The sequence below is a fragment of the Aotus nancymaae genome, unplaced genomic scaffold (genome assembly GCF_030222135.1).
Source record: "Aotus nancymaae isolate 86718 unplaced genomic scaffold, 86718_ANA_hifiasm-v0.15.2.pri h1tg000043l, whole genome shotgun sequence".
NCBI lineage: Eukaryota > Metazoa > Chordata > Mammalia > Primates > Aotidae > Aotus > Aotus nancymaae.
In genome coordinates this window covers 803,040-828,269 of record NW_026988457.1, presented here as the reverse complement: position 1 = coordinate 828,269, position 25,230 = coordinate 803,040, and the positions used below count along the sequence as shown (strand labels likewise).

Below are 25,230 nucleotides of genomic sequence, written 5' to 3'. Positions count from 1 at the left end.
AATCTGCCAGTAGTGGCAAATTAGCTCAGTCAATGTAAAACTAATTACTAGCTGCCAGTTAAACTAATACAATGTGGATCTTTTTTTTAAAAAAAAAAGAATACTTGCTAGAGTCTTCAGAAAATTAAATGTAATGTCTGGTATGTTCACTGTACAAACTTCCAAAGATATCATGTAACACTAAAAGAAAATGCATCAGGTTTAGAAACATCCATTTCAACCAAAATTATTCTGCTACATGATTTCAGTTCTCAAATTAACTTCCCCTGAAGTAAACCAATAGTAATACAAGAATTAGAAGCAAAAAATGTGTTTGGCTTAATATATGGCAACATTTGCAACCTGAGAACACAATTATTTGTGTGTAGAAAAATACTGCCTGTCTTGAGAAGCTATTTGGAATGAGTAGTGTCAAACAGCTTAGGACAAAGATAATTAAATTCTGGATGATTTGAGATTACTTCTCCCATATTTACAGAAATAGTGTTCATATTAAGTTTTTAGATTAGTACTTTACAGCAGCAACCTGACGAAGTGTGGAAAATAAACTTCTCTATTAAGTGTTTATTATTTGCTTCTGCTGTTTTATTATCATTTATTATCCATGGCTCTATATTCCATGCTTTTTCAATTGTACTTTTGGGAAAAAGCACTTAAAATCACTCTATCTATATTAGCCTTTTTCTGGACAAATGTATTTGCCTTATTACTGTCTTTATAGATGCCAATGCACTATGTTGGCTTTTCATTTCTCCAAGCTGAGTCAAACTTTCTAAAGTCAGTATCAGTCAGTCATCAATACTGGTTTGGCCCTAATCACATATACTGCTGACTTACCTAGAATGACTGTGTGTACACACTGTTTTGTTTTTCTATGGGAACGGAACCTACTGGTTCAATGCATCTAAGGTAAACAGAGTAAAAAGACAAATAAGGAGAGGACCTCAGAGATCATACAGCCCATCCTCTCTGGGACAAGGGAAGTACATTTGCCTGAAAGACAATAATCTTATTTTTTAAATCTCTTAACAGACAAAATGTCTCCTCTTCTTCTATCTAGTCTAACTGATAATAAAATATAAAATAGAAATAAGAGACCAGGCCAGGCACCGTGGCTCACGCCTGTAATCCCAGCCTTTGGGAGGCCAAGGCGGGTGGATCACCTGAGATCAGGAGTTCAAGACCAGCCCAACCAACATGGAGAAAACCCATCTCTACTAAAAATACAGAATTAGCCGGGCATGGTGGTGCATGCCTATAGTCCCAGCTACTTGGGAGGCTGGGGCAGGAGAATCGCTTGAACCCAGGAGGCGGAGGTTGTGGTGAGCTGAGATCATGCCATTGCACTCCAGCCTGGGCAATAAAAGGGAAATTCCATTTCAAAAAATAAGAGACCAAAGTAATCATTTTTATTTTATCTATTCATTCATCTAATCATTTATTTAAATTAAATTAAAACCATTTATTTTTAATTTATTGATTTACTTATTTAGCAGATGAAATGACCACCTAGCTAGATTTATTGATTTATTTACTTATTTAGCAGATGATATGACCATCTATCTAGAAAATCCAAGAAAAATAACTACAAGGTTATAATCACTAAGAGTTTGAAAAGTGCCTGGTTACATTACATTTTAGAATAGCTTCCTATGTATCAATTTTTAGTTACATATAATACAATCAACATGTAGAATATATACAACCAACTGGAAGATGGCCCATTTACAAAAGCTAAAGAAGAGTATCAAATACCCAGGAATGACCTTAGGTCCCTCATTTTCCAAACATAATAGGGCACGTGAGAGAAGCTTGCAAAGTCAGAGACCACAGGAAGTCATGACAGGCACAGAGAAGAGTCTGAAACATCAGACTCCTATAAATGCCACTTCCCTGATGCCAGCTGTATATGCTCACTCAAGCTGCTGTGATGCTCTCTACCCACTAGCAAACAATCCAAGGAACCTCTATATGAGAGATTTCTGCTTTGGTTGTTGAGGGTTTAAAATGGTTATAAGCTAACAGCTTAAAAAAGGAAACAGCTATCCCATCCTGGTTCCATATCTCTGTCCCCATGAGTACAGGAAGGCTGTAACTAAAAACCAGCAGTCAGCCCCTGGCTGCTGCTCCCCAGTGGCTTCTTCACCTTCTCCACTGAGAAATCTATGACAGCCTATTGACAGGTCCGTGGTGTGTGTGTTTGGCGAGGGGGGAGGTGGCAGTTCTGGTTAGCAGACATAGGGCAGCCATCTGGGCATGCAGGAGCTGAGCAATTTCCCCTCCTCAAACCCTAACCAACTCCAGTGGCCTTTAAGTCAGGGGTTCTCTCTGGCTCAGTTGCACTCAGAAAGTTGCTCTAGGTTCTCAACATTAAGACATTCATCAAGCAAGAGCATTCCTCAAGCATACCACTGTCCACATCTTTTATATATCATACTTCTGTTTGTTTCTAGAGTGACTGCAGGGATTCCAGGCTGGAGTGAGCTTGTCCCCAGCCCCTTTTCTATGACAAGCCAGTGGGAGTCATCACTGAAGACACATAATCTCCCTTCCTACTCCTGTTCAGGTATGGTCTAGGCTGGATTCCGATGCCCTGGGAGGCCCTCAGTTCCAAGCCACCACACCACTAAGGCCGTAAGAATACCACCAGTGCTCATGGGCAGCCTCAGGTGGCTGGAGTCGGGGATGGGGCCGCTATTGTGAGAAAAAGCTGGCCATGAGCATGAGATTCCCCCACTGCAGCCTGCAGCTGCCTCCCTGTGCTCCCCATAAATGCCAGCTGCACTCTGGTCAGGTGGCTCACTCTTCCATCTCCTTTAGGGTTCTGCTCAACATCTCCTCTCAGTGAGGCATTCCCTGACCACTCTACTTGAAATAGCAATTCCCTACCTCCCACTCCTTCTCCTCCATCACTGATTTATTTTCTCCATAGCACTATCCATACCTGATATATTAAGTACTGTACTTAACCTCATCTGATTCACTCCATTACACCCTACGTTCCTCAAGGGTACAGTTTTTATCTGCTGCTCCATATGTAATAAGTAGAACACTGCCTGACCTGTGGAGACGCTCAAACTTTTTTGTTGGATGGTGTCTTAAAAAAAAAAAAAAAAAAAGCTGGACACTGGTTAAAGGCAGTAAAGACAGATTTTACCCAATACTACTGCAGTGAGAGAAAGAGACTTCAGTGTAGAACTGAGATCAACTCCGATTCAGGTAGAGGTGACTGGGTATTTTAAAGGGAGAATGAGGAAGTAGGGAAGGGAAATGAGAATGTGTGTGAGCTCAAGCAGGGTCAAGGACATAGAACATTCCAGCAAGCAGGCAAGGGGGCCTGCCAATAGGATTAGGCCATCTGTGACTGCAAAATGCACTTGTCAAAGTTAGGCTCCTACCCCCCTACAGAGACTAGGGGACAGAGCCCTATCCTTCCTGATAGTTTCATTTCAAAGGAATGGCTCATAGACACTGAGGAAGACACTTCAGGTGGTAGGAGATACACATTACATCTCAAAGGCACAGAGAAAGAATTACAAGTTTTTAATAAATAATCTAACAAAAGGAAAGTCAGGGGCCTATTATCATTTGTGCAGGTTACAACAAAAGATAAATTCTTTGGGGCAGCCTTGAGATTTTCTAGGTAGGAATGCAAGTGAGGTTGGGTCATCCCAGGAACATGGCCTTAGGCTGCTAGACACCACATTATATGGTTTGGCTGTCCCCCACACAAATGTCACCATGAATTGTAGTTCCGATAATCCCCATGTGTCATGAGAGGGACTAGGTAGGAGGTAATTTAATCATGGAGGCAATTACCCTCATGCTGTTCTTGTGATACTAATTTCTCATGAAATCTGATGGTTTTATAAGGTGTTTTTCCCCCTTTTGCTCATTCTTCTCTCTCCTGCTGCCATGGGAAGAAGGACATGTTTGCTTCTCCTTCCTCCCCAGCCATGCTGAACTATAAGTCAATTAAACCTCTTTCCTTTATAAATTACCCAGGCTTGGGTATGTCTTTCTTAGCAGGGTGAGAACAGGCTAATACACGATGCTAGGGTGTTTTCAAATCCCTTGGAGGGTGGAAGCACAGACAAAATTGTTTTTGTTGAAAGCTGCAGTTCTTACAGGCCAAGGCTGAGGCCTAGTTGAGAAGAGGGCTCAGGGGAGCCTGACTAAAGTTTGGTCAAAAAGAGAGTCTCTGTGGATGGGTGGGTAGATGGTAGATAGATGACGGATGGATGGATAGATGAGGGCTGGTGGGAAGGGTCAAAAATATAAGATCTAAAGGCATCCAAATTCACATAGGAAATAGAAATCATATCAGAGCAAAAGGGAAACTCCTTGACTCTTTTCAACAACTCATTTCAAACGTGTGTGGTAGATATTATAAGCCTCCCACTTGCTCATAAAAACTGCTAATGGGAACAAGCTGATATTCATCTAGTCCTTCCAAACCTGCATTTGTTTACTGTAGGATATTTTCCAGGACTGAGTTTGTTTGCTCACTGTTGAAAATTCATATTAGAGACCAATCCTAAGGAGTTTACAGAAGGATCTCCTGTGGAGCTGATGCGATCTGTTCCAATTAACATTTTATTAATGAAGCATCTTTCAGTAGGTTTTTTCTTCCTTTCCCCTTGGCATCTTGCCTCTGAGAAGAGGAAGAGCTTTAACCCACTTTCCTCCCTTCCCCATCCCGTTTCCATTCTTCTCCATCTCCAGTTCACACACTGAACCAAAACAGTCCCACGCATGCAAGATCACAAGGCAAAGAGCTGGTTCTCCAGGTAAGTGCCTGATTTCAGTGGCTCCACACAGCCCTAGGTTATAGCAGTTGGCAGTCTCTCAGCAAGTCAACTATGATATCGTCTAGACTTTTTTTTAAATCTTTTCGGACCACAAAAATTAAACTAAGAATAGGCAACTTTATAATTTAATATTTGAACATAAGTTGGAGACAGGGATAAATTCAGGGTTTGTGGAACCTTGGGTTTACATAATCGGGTGAGTGGGAGGGTAGAAAGAGTACTCTCCCAGACGTGGAGAAATAGGAACACTTTTACACTGTTGGTGGGAGTGTAAATTAGTTCAACTATTGCAGAAAGCAGTGTGGCGATTCCTCAAGGATCTTGAACTAGAAATACCATTTGACCCAGCAATCCCATTACTGGGTATATACCCAAAGGATTATAAATCATTCTATATAAATCATGTTTATTGTGGCACTGTTTACAATAGCAAAGACTTGGAACCAACCCAAATGCCCATCAAAGATAAACTGGATAAAGAAAATGTGGCACACATACACCACGGAATACTATGCAGCCATAAAAAAGATGAGTACATGTCCTTTGCAGGGACAGGGATGAATCTGGAAACCATCATTCTCAGCAAACTGACACAAGAACAGAAAACCAAACACCACATGTTCTCACTCAAAAGTGGCTGTTGAACAATGAGAACCCATGGACACAGGGAAAGGAATATCACACACTGGGGTCTGTTGTGAGGTGGGGGGCTAGGAGAGGGATAGCAGGGGGTGGGGAGGTTGGGGAGGGGTAACATCAGGACAAATACCTAATATAGGTGACGGGGGGTATGGAGGCAGCAAACCACCATGGTATGTGTATACCTATGTAACAATCCTGCAAGATCTGCACATGTACCCCAGAATTTAAAGTAAAAGAAATAAAAAAAGAGTACTCTCCCTATTTAAAAAAAAAGAATCCAAAAGTACAAATACAAACTCAGGGATGACCACATGAACACACTGCCAGCGCCCCTCCCAGAGGGCACCAAAGAAGCCTGTGTGAGGGACCTGAGGCTTAGGTTCATTAGCTCCCCAGTTGATCTGCTTCTGCTAGAAGACAGAAAGGACTAGAGAGGTTTCTGCCACAGCATTCAAGCCTCTAGAAAATCGCTAAGCCTAACAGTCTTCTATTACATCAATCCCGGAGACACTATTCTTACCTCTCTTTCACAAACCACCATCCCTGCTGTTTCCTCTAATTTGGCAACAGCAATTCATTACAAAAGTGCGTATGCCAGCGTGGGTTTGGGCATCCTCCCGGATTTTGGCTTTAACAGTCTAGTTCCGTGTCAATTATATAATAGCCAAAACAGGGAGTTTAATGGAGTACCAAAAGCACAGTCATAGTTCTTACATAAGCCTTCATAAACCATCCATAAGATCTGCCCTGAGATTTGGGTATTTGGGATTACATAAGGTAGACAGGAAACATTGACTCAGAGGCCAGGTTTCTTTCTGGCTTTAAAAATAATAAAAGCCTTTTTGCATTTAATGTACTAGTTTATAGTGCTATAATAAGCTTCTAATTTGATAGGGAAAATAATCTTTCCTATGACTTACTTTATCATGTAAACATAAAGGAATATCCTGACACTACTATTCAACTTTCATTGGTACTTCTGCAAATGAAATGTATCACTTAGGATTCCCATAAGTATTCTACACGGAATTATGGGTCCCTGATAAACGCCAACTATTCTTTGCAGGAAAAACAGGAAGGAGCTTTTAGACAAAACAGAAAAGTCTACATGCTGTAATTCTTCGATGTGTCTCCTTTCCAATACAATTTTTTTCTTCCCATGTTCCTGACAACATATTTTTGACTTGCCTTAAACCCCTGTCGCAACATCTAGGCTACAAAGCGACAAAACAATGCTCTACAATGGTTCTCAGCCCTGGCTACGTGTTAGAATCACCAGGAAAGCTTTTTAACATTATAGATGTCAAGGCATCACCCCAAATCAATTAGGACAGAATAATGGGTGGAGGGGGGAAAAGGGGTGTTCCCAGCTATCAGTATAGCTGATGGTTTTTACTTTTGCTTATTTTAGTGGGGAAAAAAATAGCCATAAATGTTGAGTACTTGTTTTAGGGAGTGGGGAAAGGGAAAGGAAAAAGGGACAGATACTTTAATAACTGGCAACTCATAACTACTAAGTTTCTATCAGAGACTAAAAATAAAATCATTCAATAGTTTGAAAACTAAAAAGGATATATGCGGGATATTTTTATCAATAAGAATTCTCACCAATTCATAATACACTTCATAAAACCAACTTTTAATGCTTTATAATTCTATCTAATGACTTTTTTTGAAAGGGTCCTGTATTATCTTAAAAGGGTATCTCAAGCTAAGACCACTGCTTATCTCCAAGTAAAGTTAAAGCATGACACTCTTCTTGGATGCTCTGGTAATCACGCATAACTTTGCCAATGAGCAAATTTTTTTAAGCACTTATATAACAGAGAGTACAGGCGCCTTTGGTATCCCGCCAAGAGTACTTCTTTCCGTGTTTGTATTTAAAATAGAATGGTAGTAACATCACTTGTGTGCCTGTTAATTCCTTCTGTGCACAGGCTCAGAATGAAAAAAAAAAATGGATGTAGCAAGCCGCTTCGCTGCTTTATCATTATAAAGCTTGAAGAAACTAACACACTCATACTAAATTAAGATCGAAGACACAGACCAAATTATCCCAAGCTGGGGGTGGGTAAGGGAGAACTCGCTTTAACTAACCTACCACCGCGTCTAAAGCAGGGGATGTTGAACCTTGCAGCAAGCGAAGGTGTCAAAAGAGCTGCAATCCCTCAGCCAGAGCAGGTGATGTGCGCAGGAAACGTCGGCGCTCTGGAGACAAGAAGCCGAACCAGCTGCGCGCCGCCCAACTCCGCGCACCTGTCTCCGGCGGCTCCAGAAGGCGGGCAGCAGAGCCAGCCGACCCCGCCGGACCGCGCAGCCGAGGATTCGCTCACCTGGATCGCAAAGAGCCAAGAAATGTAACGTCCAAGAGGCCACCACTGCCCTCACGGAGACGCTCATCCAGGTTCCGCCACGCTTCCTCCTCCTCTCCAGCGCCAGTTTTCTATTGACCGACAGGTCTGGACTCCGCTAAACGGTCAAGGGTTTCTGCAGAAAGGGGCAGACAAACTTGCCCGGAGAGCCGGCGGCGGCGGCGCAGGTGGAGCGCGAGGGGCGCCCCCGCACCTGGGGCCGCCAACGGTCGCTGTCACCTCCGCCCGCCCACGCCCGCGCCGCGGCTGCGCCCCGCTCCGCGCCCCCGCACTCACCTCGGCGCAGGCACCGCCCAGGCCGCCGCCCCCGCTCGAGCGCCGGGGGGCAGCGGGGGACCGGAGCCGCCCGCACGACGCCCGGGCGCTCCCGGCCCCGCCGCGGCCGCAGCTGCTCCTCCGGCCGCCTCGCCCGGACAAAGGAGAAGCCGCGGGGCCGGCGGCTGCCCAGCCCGAGCTTCGCCCCGCGAGGTGCCGTCCGCGGTGACAGCGGCCGGGCGGCTAAAAGGCCTGAGCGGGAGGCGGCGCCGGGCGGCTGATGCGCGCACCCCCTCCCGGCCGCGGGGAGACGCACACGCCGAGACCCGGGCGCCTCCTCCCGGCCCGCGCTCCGCGCCCCGCGTCGCAGCCCCGCGCCGGGAGCCGCAGCGCCCTCTGCCGACCGCCCCTGAGCCGGCTCCTGCGTGCGCGCCTGTCCGTCCCAGCCCCAGCCCCCAGCCCCCAGCCCCAGTCTCCGCAGGTGCCCGAGCGTCGGGAAACCCCAGGAGAAGGAAGGAGTAAGACTGAGCTGACGGCTCCAGGGCAGGCCTCCAGGAATGGGTTCGGCTGTTTTCCGCTTAGAACAGAAGGAGGTGCTTCGAATTAGGGGCTGCAGGAGGCATTGGGGTTCAGCATCGGGAAGAACTTTGGTGGACGCTAGGGTGCCTGATTCACAGGAGCCCAAAGCCAGTCTCTGAAAAGATTTGCGCAAAAGGCAGGCGTTTCTTTCTAAAATCAGGCTTATTTCTGTTTAATGAGCTCCAAATGTGCCTTCCCACTGTCCGAGGGGTTCCACCGAGCCTCGACCGCTCATAAGGTAAATAGATCAATTAATGATTTTTCAAAGGCCTTTTTCCAGTCCTACTTGAAATGCTCAGGCTCCCCTACACCGTGCACCTGGAAGATTTGAAAAGGCAAGCGAAACCAGAGGACTTCTGCAGACTCTGATTCAAACAGCAATGGAATAAAGATTTACCATTATAAAGATGAAACGATGTTGCTGGTCTTTGCACTATTTAGGTTGGCTTTTTTGTTTTTAGGGGATGTCTTTTTCCAAACCACTGTGTTAAGCAATACTCTACGCCAGATAATTTTTTTTTAACCAACTGGACTACTTGGTGAAGGAAAATCATGAAATGGCACTTTTTTTTCACACCACTGTCTTTCAAAATTATTCCATCAGATCTCCCTTCTCCCTTGGAAGAATCTAGAGCAAATTTCATAGCTTTTCCTGTCACTTTCAGGTGTTCATAAACAATCGGATTTGCTGATATTAAAAAGTCCAGTCCAAAACCATCATTCTCAGCAAACTAACACAAGAACAGAAAACCAAACACCACATGTTCTCACTCATAGGTAGGAGTTGAACAATGAGAACACATGGACACACGAAGGGGAATATCACAAACCCGAGCTGGGCGGGGGGAGAGCATGGGGAGGGGGGAGGAATAGCATTAAGAGAAATACCTAATGTAAATGACAGGTTGATGGGTGCAGCAATCCACCATGGCACATGTATACCTGTGTAACAAACCTGCACGTTCTGCACTTGTATCCCAGAACTTAAAGTATAATTATTTTTTTAAAGTCCACTCTAATCCAAAGCACAGCTTTAATCGCAATCCATTCAACCCTTCCCCACTCGCCTCCGACCACCCACCAGATCCCAACTTGACCCAAACTCAGAAGCCTGCATGGAAGAGGGAAACGACCTTTGCAGCCTGCTTCTGTGTCCTCCCCAGCTAGCTCTGTAAAGACTGGTTCCACCGCCAGGCGTGGTGGCTCATGCCTGTAATCCTAGCACTTTGGGAGGCTGAGGTGGGTGGCTTACCTGATGTCAGGAGTTTGAGAACAGCCTGGCCAACACGGTGAAACCCTGTCTCTACTAAAAATACAAAAATTAGCTGGGTGTGGTGGCGTGCACCTGTAATTCCAGCTACTCGGGAGAATCTCGAACCCGGAAGGCAGAAATTGTAATGAGCCGAGATCAGGCCACTGCACTCCAACCTGGGTCACCGAGCAAGTCTAGCCTGGGTGACAGAGCAAGCCTCTGTCAAAAAAAAAAAAAAGACTGGTTCCTGAAGTTGGGCAGGGTGGGGTTCTGACCCTGCAGCTTCAGCCTCAGCTTCAGTGGTGGTCTACTTCATGCAGGCCCTGCAGATCAGTCCCAGCTACTTTCCACCGTGTGTGTGCTGGCCCGTGGACACCAACTGGCATTTGGCCCATCACACTGTAGAAGTGCAGGCTGCCGTCGCTGCAGCACTGTCTTCTTATTCTCTGGTCACAGGCAGCTCTGACCAGCCTCTTCTCTTCCCTTGAAGCTTCTCAGGCAGCCATCGCTGGATTCATGCATTCCCCACACTCCAGGTGACACATGCAGGCTCTCCGAGTACCCTGGAAGCATGCCTTTTTTTCATGAAGTAGGTGGGTCTTCCTTCTTCTCCCTGTCAGAACCATGTCATTCTCACCACCAACCTTCTCCCTTGATTTCTCTCTCCTTTCCTTCAATTTGGTCTGAAGGTGGCAGAACCCTAACTTAGCAAATCCTACAAAGATGGTCCAAAAAACTCTATGTGTGGGAACACCTGTCTGTGTGGTGGCATAGAGGTGAGCCCCTGAGCTCTTGGGAGCATGAGCAACTGACAGCCTGCAGCTGTAACACATTTGGATTCTCCACAGAGCTCACACCAAGGTCTCACATTCCCCAGCTGTTTCCAGCTCACAACTGAGCATGGTGAGAACACCAGAGCTATACCCTTTCTGCCTCTAATTGGCGGCCTTTGCCCAGGAATTTCTATCAATCACCCTACCAGGCTTTCTCAGAATGTGCTGCAGTCTGGAGCTCCTCCTACCCCATCTTCTTCCTTTCCCTCTCTCCATTCACAAGTGTCAGACCTGCATTGCAGTCAGAAGGCACCTGCATCCCAGACTCCTTCTCCCTCCTGCACTATCCTGCACAGGTGTTTTCTTTCAAATATTTTGGCACATCTAATCCTATCTTGGCATCTGCTTCTCAGAGGTCCCAAACTGACATAGTCATCTATTGGCCCACCCAGCAGCTATCCCAAGATATGTCTTATTTTAACATTTGGTTATGCCGTATTTAGAAACTGTGAAAAGAACAATGGCAAAATCATGGCACCAACCCGAGTGTCAATCAGCAGTTGACTGGATCAAGAAGATGCGGTCCATATATTAATACATCATTATGCAGCCATAAAAAAGAATGAAATCATGTCCTTTGCAGTCACATGGGATGGAGCTGGAGGCCCTTGTCCTAAGTGAAGTAATTCAGAAACAGAAAACCAAATAACACGCATTCTCACTTGTAAGTGTGAGCTAAACGATGAGTACACATGGACATAAAGATGGAAATAACAGACACTGGGGACTCCAAAAGAGGGAAGGGTGGGCAGGGGGCAAAAGGTGAAAAATTACAACTTTTTCACCTTTTTCACTGGGGATCAGTGTTCACTATTTGGGTAATGGGTACACTAGAAGCCCAATCTCCAGTATGCTTATGTAACAAACAAGCACATGTACCCACTGAATCTAAAATAATTTTTTTTTTTTGGTGCCTAGTCTGGAGTGCAGTGGCGTGATCTCGGCTCACCACAAACTCTGCCTCCTAGGTTCAAGTGATTCTCCTGCCTCAGCCTCCCGGGTAGCTGGGATTATAGATGCACGCCATTATGCCAAGCTAATTTTTGAATTTTTAGTAGAGATGGGGTTTCCCATCATGTTGGCAAGGCTGGTCTCAAACTCCTGCCCTCAAGTGATCCACCCACCTCGGCTTTCCAAAGTACTGGGATTACAGGCATGAGCCACTGTGCCCAGCCAAATTAAATCTAAAAAAAAAAAAAAAAAAAAAGCTGTGAAAGGAAGACAAGAATGTTCTTTTGAATTTAAAAAAATATATGATCAACAAGAATCTTAATGTATGTTCCCTCCTACAGCAGAGACTGATAGAATGACTTGGATACATATTTTTATTTATTTATTTATTTGTTTTAAGATGGAGTCTTGCTCTGTCTCCAGGCTGGAGTGCAATGGCACGATCTCGGCTCACTGCTACCTCCACCTCCTGGGTTCAAGTGATTCTCCTGCCTCAGCCTCGCAGGTAGCTGTGATTACAGGTGCCCACCACTATGCCTGGTTAATTTTTGTATTTTTAGTAGAGATGGGGTTTCACCATGTTGGCCAGACTGGTCTCAAACTCCTGACCTCATGATCCGCCCACCTCAGCCTCCCAAAGTGCTGGGAATACAGGAGTGAGACACCATGCCCAGCCATATCGTTTATTTTTTAAGGTAATCTCAGGAACTAGGAGTGATGAGACTGAGATGTTAAGACGGAGAAGTATGAAAGGCAACATAAAAGTATATTCTCAAGGCCACTGTTGTGTATAACAGGCACACAAGGGCACAGTGAATACCACTTGGACTCTGAGGAGCTTATAATGGTCATTTCAAAGACACAGGGCTGAGCACTTACCTTCTGGCTCCTATTCTTCATTGATTGAAATCGCCTTTGGAGGTTTAACTCCCAAAGGCACCTAGTGCTTTAGGAAAGACCCTAGGCAGAGAATCAGAGTGACCCATAGCTGCATCCTTGAGATAGGACCTTGTCAACTCACAGAAAACACCCATCAGAACTATGGCTGAGAGGGAGCCAAAGAGATGTGCAGGGAAGCTTAAGTGTCTGCTGGAGCCTTTTCCCTTTTTCCTTACCAGACTGAGGAGCATGTGGGTAGAACAGAGGCATCTGCCTTGTGAAATTCCAAAGTGCCAAAATGCCAGTGGGAAAAGCCTGAGGAAGAAAGAATAGAGTGACGTTTGAGAGTCACGAATGACACTTGGGCAGCAGATTGGCTTACCAAAGAGCAAACTAGGTATTAGGGGTCAGGGCCTGAGGGAAGGGATGGGAGCCAGGATTGGACAGAGAGAGAGACTGAACCACAATTCAAGTCCAACAAAGCTGCAGTCCTAACCACAAGGAGCCCTGGAGCACATACAGAGTGGTATGCTGAGCCTGCTCCTACCAGCTCCTAAACATCATTTGTTAAATTTTTGTGAATCAGTTGTTAAACAGCCATTATTAAGGATTAAATTATATTAACCTACAATTATGTATATTTATTGAAAACAAAGTTAATACTCAAAACTCATTCTTCCCTAATTACTACATGAGCAGTAAAGTACACTGCTGAGGTTTTTTTGTTTTTGTTTTTTTTAATGGAGACTGGGTCTTGCTATGTTGCCCAGGCTGCTCTCAAACTCCTGGCGTCAAGCAATCCTCTCACCTGCGCCTCCCAAAAGTGCTGGGTTTACAGGTGTAAGCCGCCACCCCCAGCCACTGTTGAGTTTATTTACCACTGTTACAGCTGTGTGATGGAAATATTATGGATAGTGTACCATTTTGCATCTATTCCCAACTCTGCATTCAGTGATATTGCTTTGGTAGCTTGAAATCATCCATGGAGGGTGTATTTTCACTACAGAAATTAGCAAATACTACACATCAGGATATTTTCCTTAAAGGAGCCAGTTTTAAACATTTACATGCACACTGCTGCATGTAGGACCCATTCAGAGTTGTCCCAGAGTGGGCTAATGGTTAAGGTCTCTAAGTCCCTACCAGATCCACCATTGGCTATGGACTCTGCAGGGAAGATGTATTCTTGGGTGAGGGGGCTCTCTGCAGGTGAGGCAAACACAAGGATTAGATGGCCCAAGACAATCTGCTCACAGCATTGCCAAGATCTGAGGCGAGTCCTTCCTTGAAGGGACAGTTCTGTATCCTCCACAACTAGCATGAAGTTGTTGATATATATCGTCACTGCAGTGCTCTCTTTATAGTATTTTCTTACTCGTTTTAAATACTGGCTACTTCTGTAGTTACAGCCATTTTTTTCTAATATTGTTTATATGTGACTTTTTTCTTACTATTTGTTTTCTTAATTCATGAAACCGAAAGTTTGTCTCTTTTGTCTTTTTAAAGAACCAGCTTTTGACTTTGTTGACCCTATTGTATTTTATTTGCAAGTTTACTAATTTCTATTCTGATTTTTATTATTTCCTTTATTCTGTGTTCTTTGGGCTTATTCTATTCTTTTTCTCACTTTCAAGTTGAAAGTTTAGCTCATTAATTTTCAGTCTTTTTTGCACATACATATTTCCTACACAGTTGTAGCTGCAATACTTTATAATTAAATTATAAAGCTCTTAATTTCCATTATGATTTCTTCTTTGACCCATGAATTATTTCAGAAGTGTGTTTTTAATTTCTAAATGCATGAGGCTCTTTTAGATATCTTTTTGCTATTGATTTTTAATTTAATTTAATTGTGGCCAGAAAACATGGTCTGTTTGATACAGATTCTTCAAAATAGATATAGACTTGCTTTGTGGCCTACTCATAAATACTCCATGTTCTTGAGAAGAATGTGTATCTTCTAATTTAGGTGCAGGGGTCTACATTGGACTTTTCAGATTGAGCTTTTTAATATTTTCATCCAAATATGCTACCTTTTCTAAGAGTTTGTCTCCATGAGCTATCAATTCCTGAGAGTATTACAATCCCCCATTGTGATGCTGAATTTGTTAATTTCTCTTTGCAATCCTGTGAGCTGCTGCTTTGTACATGTATTGAAGCTATGTTACTAGAGGCAAATAAGTTTTGAAATGTTACATATTCTTGGTAAAATATATTTTATCATTATGTAGTGACTCCTTAAAACTGTTTACCTTACAATATAGTTTATTCTGCTATAGGTGTTGCTACAGAAGCTTCCTTTTGGTTAACAAGAGACACATATTTTTTTCCATCATTGTACCTTTTCCATCATTGTACCTTTCTGTGCTTTCTTAGTTCCTTGTAACCTTGCAATATCTGGTTGTTTTTATGCAATATAACAACATTTATCTTTTAATTTGTAAATCTACCCCATTTAAAACATTTCAACTACTTATATAATAGAAACTATTTCTGCCATACAATTACGTACTTTCTATTGGTCCTGCTTTTCTATGCTTCTTCTTTTCTCTCTTCCTTGAATTGATTGAGGGAAGCTTCCGTTGTTTTATATTTTCTGTTGTAAAAATTATACACTATATTTTTTCTTCCCGTAGTAATATTTAAACTTGTAACATATAGTAACTGGAAATTCTAATTTTTTACAGCTCTTGCATCTCCCAAAAAAAATAAATAAAAATAAAACTTTTGAGCACTTATGCACCAATTATTCCCTGCCTATTCTACACTATATCAGGAAATATTTTAGTGAGATTCTTTTACCTTGAAAATTAGGTACTGTTATTATTTTATGGTCAGTGTTTTCTCGTTATTCCTTCTTAAATCGTAGATCTTCCTTCTGGGATCAGTTTCCCATTTTTTGGAAGTGTATCATCAAAAATTTCTTCGTGAATGTTTATTGATTATAAATGCTTTCCAGTTTGTATTTCTAAAAACGTCTTTATTTTATTTTCATTTTTGCATTATAGTGTTCTACATTTACAATTCTAGGTTAACAATTACTTTTCTTTCAGCTCTTAGAAAATGTTTTCCCAGGCCGAGCGCAGTGGCTCGCGCCTGTAATCTCAGGACTTTGGGAGGCCAGGGCAGGTGGATCACGAGGTCAAGAGATCAAGATCATCCTGGCCAACATGGTGAAACCCCATCTCTACTAAAAATCCAAAAATGAGCTGGATGTGGTGGCATGCACACCACCACACCCAGCCAATTTTTGGATTTTTAGTAGAGATGGGATTTTGCTATGTTAGTCAGGCTGGTCTCAAACTCCTGACCTCAAGGGATCCACCCACCTCAGCCTCCCAAAGTGCTGAGATTACAGGTATGAGCCACTGCAATCAGCCTATTTCACTATTTTTTAAATCTGTAATGTCTAATCATCAGTTTACCCCATTTTAAACTTTTCTCGACATTATCTTTAGTTCTTTTTCATTTCTTATAGTCTGTTTGCATTTCAGTCAGTTCTTTTTCAAATACGCTTGTCCATTTTATAGTCTCTTTTTTCTCATATTTTGAAATTGCTGTTTAATTTCAGCAAACCTGTTAGAATTTTTTTTTAATTTTTACATTTGATTAGTTTAATACCTGAAGTCCTTGAGGGTCTAATATTATTTGCTTTTTGTTTTAATCTGCTAAGGCTGACATAATAAAATATCATAAACTCAATGGCTTATAAACAACAGAAATACATTTCTCACAGTTCTGGAAGCTATAAACCTGAGATCAGGGTGCCAGCATGGTCAGGTTCTGGTGAGGGTTCTCTTCAGCTTGCAGGTGGTTGAAGTCTTTTCTTATATCCTCACATGGTGGAAAGAGAGTGAGGTAGCTCTCATGTCTCTTCCTATAAGGACATAAATCTCATTTATGAAAAGTCCACTTTCATGACCTTATTATCTTCCAAAGGCCTCATTTCCCAATGCCATCACATTGGTTGTTATATGTCAACATATAAATTCTGAAAGAGTACATTCAATCTATGTATTAGTCTGTTCTCGCGTTGCTATAAGGAAACACCAGAGACTGGGTAATTTATGAGAAAAGAGGTTTAACTGGTTCAAGGTTCTGCAGGCTATACAGGAAACGTAGTGGCTTCTGCTTCTGGGGAGGCCTCAGGAAGCTTCCAATCATGGTGGAAAGCAAAGGGGAGCATTCCGCATCTCACATGATGGGAGCAGGAGCAAGAGAGGTATGGAGGGAGGTGCTACTCACTTTCAAACAACCAGATCTTGTGAGAACTCACTCACTATTGTGAAAACAGCACCAAGAGGATGGTGCTGAGCCATACATGAAAAATCTACTCCCATGATCCAACCACCTCCCACCAGGCCCCACTACAACACTGGGGATTACAATTTTACTTGAGATTTGGGTGGGGACACAGATCCAAACCCAGTCTCCCCAAATCTCATGTCCTTCTCACATTGCAAAATACAATCATCCCTTCTCAACACTCCTTCAAAGTCTTATCTCATTCCAGCATTAACTCAAAAATCCAAAGTCTCATTTGATACAAGTCCCTTCTGCCTATGAGCCTGTAAAATCAAAAACAAGTTAGTTATTTCCAAGATGCAATGGCAGTACAAGCATTGAGTAAATGTTCCCATTCTAAAAGGGAGAACTCTGACAAAAGAAAGGGGCTACAGACCCCAGGCAACTCTGAAACCCGGCAGGACAATCATTAAATCTTAAAAGTCCAAAATCTCCTTGACTCCATATTTCACACCCATTGCACACTGGTATGAGAGGTGGGCTTCCAAGGCCTTGAGTAGCTCTGCCCCTGTATCTTTGCAGGGTTCAGGTCCCATGGCTGTTCTCACGGGCTAGTGTTGAACACCTGTGGCTTTTCCAGGTGCAGGGTGGAAGCTCTTGACAGATCAACTATTCCAGGGTCTAGTAAGTGGTAGCCATCTTCTCACAGCTCCACTAGGCAGTGTCCCAATGGAGACTCTCTGTAGGGCTCCTACCCCACATTTCCCCTTCACACTGCCCTAATAGAGGTTCTCTGTGAGGGCTCCACCCCTGCATTGGGCTTCTCTCTGAACATCCAGGCTTTTCCATGCATTCTCTTAAATCTAGGCAGAAGCTCCAAACTTCAGCTCTTGCATTCTGTGCACCCACAGCTTAATACCACATGAAAGTCACCAAGGCTTATGGCTTGCACCCTCTGAAGCAGTGATCTAAACTGCACCTGGGCCCCTCTGAGCCACAACTAACGTTACAGCTGGAGTGTCTAGGTATAGAGAGAAATGTCCTGAGGCTGCACATAGTAGCAGGCTACACAGGGTAGCAGATCCCTGGGCCTGGCACACTAAACCATTCTCTTGTCCCAGGTGTCTGGGCCTGTGATGGGAGAGGCTGCCACATAGGTCTCTGAAATGCTTTCAAAGCCTTTCTCCCTTTGTCTTGGCTATTGGCACTTGCCATTTTAGTCTTGCAAATTTCTCTAGCAAATGGTTGCTCCACAGCCTGCTTGGATTCATCCCCTGAAAATGGGCTTTTCTTTTCTCTACATGGTCAGGCTGCAAACTTTCCAAACTTTTATGCTCTGCTTCCTTTTTAAATATAAGTTCCAACTTTAGATCACTTATTTGCTCATGCATATGAGCATAGGCTGTTAGAAACAGCCAGGTAAAATTTTGAATACTTTGCTACTTAGAAATTTCTTCTGCCAGAAGGCTAAATCATCACTCTCCAGGTCAAGGTTTTACAGATCCCTTGGGCAGGGTCCCAGTGCAGCCAAGTTCATGGCTAAGACATAACAAAACTGACCTTTGCTCTGGTTCCCAATACGTTCCTTGTTTTTATGTGACACCTCCTCAGCTTGGCCTTCCGTGTCCATATTTATATCAGCATGTTGGTCACTACCATTTAGCCAGTGTCTAGGAAGTTCCAAAGTTTCCCTCATCTTCCTGTTTTCTTCTGAGCCCTCCAAACTCTTCCCACCTCTGCCTGTTACCCAATTCCAAAGTCACTTCCACATTTTCAGGTATCTTTATAGCAATGCCCTACTCCTTGGTACCAATTTTCTGTGTTAGTTCATTCTTGCATTGCTATAAAGAAATACTTGAGACTGGGTAATTTATGAGAAAAGAGGTTTCATTGGCTCATGGTTCTCTAGGTTGTACAGGAAGCATAGCAGCTTCTGCTTCTGGGGAAACCTCAGGAAGCTTCTAAACAGGGCATAAGTCAGAGGGGAAGTAAAGCATCTCACATGGTCAGAGAAATAGCAAGAGAGTGATGGGGAGGTGCTATGCACTTTTAAATAGCCAGGTCTTCTGAGAACTCACTCACTATCATGAGAACGGCATGAAAGAGGTGGTGCTGAACCATTCATGAAGGATCTACCCCCATGATCCAATCACCTCCCACCCAACCCCACTTCCAGCATTAGGGATCACAATTCGACATGAGATTAATGGGACACAGATCTAAACCATATCAGTTTGTAACACTTTTTCTGCTGACTCTCACACTGTGGGCTATTTCCTAATCTATTTGCAATTATTTATTTAGAGATTATATTTGTGTTTTTTCTGCACTCTTCTTACTGATTGATGGATCTTTTTATAATCCACACTTTTGCTGGTGATGCAGCCCTTAAAGCCTTTATGCAGAGATTTTAGCTCCAACATCTCCCCTTGTAGAAACCAAAGATCTAAACTTCTACCCCCAAAACATCAAAACCCTAGTTTACAGGTCATCTATTTATTGAGTACTGTACCCATTTACTTACCACTCTGGCATCATCTTTCTCTTTTTCTTAGTGCCTGGCTTACTTTCTTGTGAAGTTAGCTATGCATTTAAATGTGTCATTATGGCCTGAGTTCTCCTTAATGCAGACCGTGAGACAAAATCTTATGTGCAGGTAATTTATTTGGGAAATGATCCCAGGGAATGGCAAAAAGAGACCAGTGAAGGAAGGAAAACCAATATTAAAATTCATTATCAAGTTAGCCACTGCTCCAGATGACTCATGCTTGATCTTGCTGGGCTCTTATAAAATGCATCACGGATACATCTCCTTGCATCACTCGTATCTCTTGTACTTCTACTGAACTCAATCCATAAAATAGTTCCATTCATAGTGGCAGCCAGCAGTAATCTCTAAAAAGACCTAATACCAGTGGGTTAGAGAAAGAAGCTACAGCCTCTTCTGTTGTACCTGGTGCCTAGAAGGTAACTGATAATGAACATTTTCCTCCTCTAGTCTCCATTCCAGATTTTCTTTATCTCTGCCACAACTTTGGCCAGGCTAGGTTGCTTGTCAGGTGGGGCTTGATCCCTTAGTGGCCTTGTCGCTAGCCATGACCTCTTCAATTCGTTTATTGCTGTTGCTGGGCATGGAAGCACCAAGAGATGACCAGTGGCTCCCGTGCGTTCTGGCATACTCCTTTTACTCCCCCACGTTCTGGCATACTCCTTTTGCTCCCCTGCGTTATGGCATGCTCCTTTTACTCCCCTCCATTATAGCATACTCCTGCCCAACTTGTGCAGCAGCAATTGTACCTCCTCAAGATAACCAGGGTCAATATCTCCTGCCAGAATATTAACTACTTTCTTTGCCTGCTGGTCTATTGGCATGGGAAGCTCCAAGTGATCAGATGGTAGTTACACCTTCAAGTTCTTGGGAACTATTCCTGTGATCAGAGCCTCTAATCAGCAAAGTCCAAGGTTTCAGAGGAAGCGCAAATTATGAGTGGGTTGCAGGGAGTACTGATGAGAGGACCTACTCCTTCTTCTGTTCTGTGGTTCTTGGACCAATGTGTTTTAGCTATTGACCACACAGCACCACATTAGCCAATAGCTTAGCACACATACCTGAGAAGGTTCTGCTACTAAATATATGTATATATGTGTGTGGGCATACAGATTTGTGACTGCATGTACAAGCTTCTTATTCCTGGAAGAGGGCCTGTATTTTTCTGCCCAGGCTGAGCTGAAAACCAACATTGGGTACCAGCCTGGAGGCAATGATGGGACCCTGTGGGCAGATCTTGAAGAGCACAACACCACATCATGGGGCATAGGCTTTAGGTGATATTTTCACAGGAAATTAAGCAAGTGGAATTTTCTCTTCCCTAGTAAGAGAGAATGGTCTGCTTCTACAAGCCCAGATGTTCAAGGAAATCTAGCGATTCAAAATACTCAGGCTTGCCAGCCCTAACATCCCTATCCAAGACCTCAGGACCCTCTTGTCTTGTATCAGGGCCCTGATTCTGACACAGGAGACCAGTTGAGGCTGTGCCGTCAGATTCCTGGGAAGCTCTGCCACAATCCTTATAATTATTTTCCCCAAACTGTTACATTGTAAACATACTTCAAATCTCAATGCTTTCACTTCCACTTGTGCCTCACGCTGATCTAGCACATGAGAGAATCTTAGTAATTTTGGTGCTACTGCATACCAGGATTATCACCCTCGATGTCTGCTAGCAATGGAGTCCTTATTGCTATCTGACTGGAAAGTGATCCAGCCAAAATCCCACCCTGAGGGTCTGTTTTCCAGAGCTACTTCTAGAACTGTCTTAGCACAGGTTGCCCTAAGAGCAGAGAACAAGGAGACATAAGAGGAAGTTCATATTCAGGTAGATAACTGGGCAAATGATCCCAAAAAGCAGCTATAGACAAGGCAGTTATAGAACACGAAAGGAGGTCGTGTAGAATATTAGATGTTTTATTGAGTTGGCCACTCAGAAGGGTGAATGGCATTGGATCTTCCAGATCCTCTGGAAGAACGTGTTATAAAATGCATCTTAGAAATATCCTCTTGGGAGATGAAAGGAAGATACTCTTTTAGTACGGCTTCCATTTTCTGTTGGTCAAGAGCAGTGCAGGAGTTTTAACTCACCCACTCCCCTAGGGTGTGCACGTGTGAGAGATGAGAAATGTCTGCAGGTACTCCATGCCGTGATGCCAGAGATTCTTCAGGGAGGAAAGCAAGAGATGAACAGGGCAGAATCAAGGTAAGGGTGCCGTCTGGTTATACTGGCATGAGGCTGGTCTAAGCTTCTTGAAATTGGTTGCTGCAGCAGCAGCTGAAACAAACAGTGGGACCAAGGGAATTTGCAGAGATCCCACAAGCAGCATTCATCATGGCTATTAATTGGATATCTTATAGTATTTTAAAGTATTTGAGTCAAGAGTTTTTTTTTTCCTACAATATGCAGTTTCTCCAAATATCTGGAAGGAGAATAACCACACTTGTCTCTGTGCATGTGTCTACAGAGCTGGCTGGAGAAGTCTCACAGTGGGATGGGAAAAGCACCAGATATGTCAAAGCCAGAAGGTATTTTTTCTGGTCTGCAACTGGCTGTATAACCTGAGCAGTTTACTGAGCTTCTGTGAGCCACAGTTTCTCCATCAAAAAGGAAGGGGAATAAGAAAAAGTGTGTTACCTACCTTGTAGGACAGGAATCAAAGATGTAATAAATACAAATGTGTTTTATAAACTGCAAAATGCCATGCATATATAATTTATGATCATTATAAACATTAAGGCATATTCTGGGTGACCTGGCTGCCCTCTGCACTCCCAAAACAAACCCACATTGAGTCTTGGGCTTTTCATAACAAAAATAATGACATGAGATGGATGTTTTTAAGGCGAGAAAAAAGAGTAAACCAGATGTGATGGTATTCTTTAAAGTGAAGCAGACATGTTCCAGTCACAGAAAATGTAACCAGAAGCAAGATAAATGGAACTGTTGTGCACTGTGGTGGAAATATGAGATAGTACCACTGAAGAAAGCAGTGTGGAGGTTCCCCAAAAAACTAAAGACAAGGCCAGGCAAGGTGGCTCACGCCTGTAATCCCAGCACTTTGGGAGGCCGAGGTGGGCGGATCACCTGAGGTGAGAGTTCAAGACCAGCCTGACCAACACGGAGAAACGTTGTGCAGACATCTCCATCCAGTGACAGGTGAGCCATACCGTCCCATTTCAAACACACTCTCCAGCTCCTGGGTACCTGTGCCTTGGAAGTCCTGGTCCACATATGGAGTCTCAGGATCTCCCAGCTTCTCCTCATCCTTTTAATGCTGCTCTGCCGCCATCAACCTGGTCCCGGGGAGAATGGAAATCCTTTCACCCTGTGCAGGAAAAACGGAACCGAATAACCAAAGGTCCAAGGGCAGACTACTCCATCTTCCGGCCGTGTTGTCTAAAGCCAGCCTTAACTGTCTTTCCTCCCTTAGCAGGGTTCATGGCGCATTGGCTGCAGTTATTAAACACCATCAACACCGCCTCCTCCAATGCAGATTACACAGTTGTTTACTAGTCTTGAAAATGACCTGTGATTTACACTTGGCTTTAATATTCAAGAGCTGCAGCACTTGAATATTCTTCTAAAATTTGGTTGCAATTTAGAGTATGGTAGCTAACATCCTAAAAAAAAAAAAAGGCACAAAGTGGGTTGACTGTTTTTGTCTCAATAATGCACATTCTTTTTGTATGTTTGCCTTGAAAGTCTGTTTTTACTCAGATTTAAGATAGCTCTGCTCTTTGGCTTCTTGTGGCAAAAATTATGGGAAATGAAACAAAATCATAAATTCTGTCCCTAGTCCTGTGGTAAATTCTCCCAGGCAGTTACGTTTGCCATGGCAAAAATATTAGTGAAGTAAAATGCCCGCAATCCTCTTTGTGCTATTTGAATTTCAAATGCATTATGAGTCCCTGGGGAATATGACATTAATTTGGGGCTATAACTAAAATTTATATATTAAAAGGCATGTTATTTTCTTCCCTTTGCTTGTTTTATATACTTATAGTGGATTAAACCTCAGTTAATATGGCAAAGCCTATTGGAAAGTGTACACATGGATTTTACCACAAAATCTGCTGTAGAGCACACAAAGAATCCTTTTCAGGAAACCTGATCTATTCAAACCAGTTTTTCTAATGTTTCCCTACCTGTTATTTAGGTTAAAGTATCTAAAAACCTCATCACAGAAGACCTTTCAAGAGGCTTTCTTAGCAGAATGACAATTCCCTAGGATTTTACCTATGATTTCAAAAAGCATTTCTCTGGCAAGCAGTAAATATTGACCTCCCAAAATCTGAACATGATTACAAAGTTGCAGAATGCTGGTACACACATTACTTATATTCCTTTGGGCCTTCCATATTTTGACCAGTGTGATCCAATAAAGTATTTTTTTTCTTTAGGCATTTATTTCTCAACGGAAATGAATGTTCAGTGTTCACTGATCATCTACTTGTGTCAGCACAGTGCAACAGCAGTAAATATATCACCCGTGGTCTCTGTACTTAGGAAATTCACATCCTAGGCAATTTCAGATTGTGCAAGGACCATGGAAAAAATAAATAGGATTCTATGATAAAAACTTGGAGGGGTTGAGTGTGTACTTTGGATGTGAGTCACCTGCACTGTCGCTTTGTACCCTCTGTCTTCCAGGCAGAGGGAAGGAAACTGACACATCCCTGACGTGAAAAAGAACTCACTAACTGTATCCTTTTTTAACTACAGGGCTTTTTTTAGCCTTTAGTTCCTTAAAATTGAATTACTGGGATAGAAAAGTTAACATGCTTACGGCTACATATAATAGATTATATATACATACATATACACATACACACACACACCCGGGTCCACAAACAGACGCTCAGGACCTCCCAGCTTCTCCTCATCCCTGTGCTGCTGCTCTGCCACCACCAACCTAGTTGTGTGTGTGTGTGTGTGTGTGTGTGTGTAAACAGAGAGCTTTATCTAAAAAGACTGCACCAATTTGTACTCCTAACATCAATGTACAAGAAAGTCTATTTGCTTCACCTTTATTTTAATCTCCTTTTAAAATTTTTGTAAATTTGATAAATAAAAATCATATCAAATTTATTTTCTTATATTTTTAATATAACTTTGAAAAATACAGAAAAATTTATGTAACATATATGTAAATTATAAAACAAAATAACACATGAACTCATGACCCAAGCCAAGGCCTGCATCTCTTAATGGGCTTCTCCTCTCTCCCTTGGCCTCCTCCTCCTCATGCCACTCCCCAACACAACCTTCATCCTGAATTTTAGGTAGATTCTTTCTGTCTTCTGAAATAATTTTATCACATATGTATGTATAACTGAGTCATATCTTATGAGGTTTCTTTTTCGCTTTATGAAAATGGTATCATCCTTAATAAGGTTCTGCAACTTGCAATTTTCACTCAGTATAATGTTTCTAAGAGTCATCTATGTTGCAGCACACAATTGACGTGACTCATTCCCTCTGCTCCGCAATATTCCATCATTTCCCTGATGGGTTGTTTCTAGCTTTTGTTAATATGCATCCATATGAACATCTCATAAAAGTTGCTTTGTGTGTCAAAAAGTATTCAAAGTAATGCCAAATGTTTTTCTAATATGGCTGTACAACGTACTGTCTCCCCAGCACTACAGATTTCCCATTTGCTCTCATCCTCTCTAAAACTTTATACGGTAAAAGTTGTTAATTTTTGGCAATCTAGTGGGTATAAAACATCTAACTATAGCCCGGCACAGTGGCTCACGCCTGCAATCCCAGCACTTTGGGAGGCCGAGGCATGTAGATCACAGGGTCAGGAGTCTGAGACCAGCCTGACCAACATGGTAAAGCCCCATCTCTCCTAAA

At 42.9% G+C, this 25,230-nt stretch overlaps 1 protein-coding gene across 4 annotated transcripts in view; it reads right to left on the bottom strand.

Annotated features, from left to right (window-relative positions):
• The window catches only part of MTUS2 (microtubule associated scaffold protein 2), a 797,713-nt gene extending 789,666 nt beyond the window's left edge, over nucleotides 1–8,047 (bottom strand). For 2 of the 4 annotated variants that reach the window (XM_064361726.1, XM_064361722.1), the window contains exon 1: nucleotides 7,787–8,047. The gene's annotated coding sequence lies outside the window, so the exon portion shown is untranslated. The remainder of the gene's footprint in view (nucleotides 1–7,786) is intronic. The other 2 variants (XM_064361724.1, XM_064361723.1) reach the window with 1 other exon arrangement.
• Nucleotides 8,048–25,230: the final 17,183 nt, after the last annotated feature.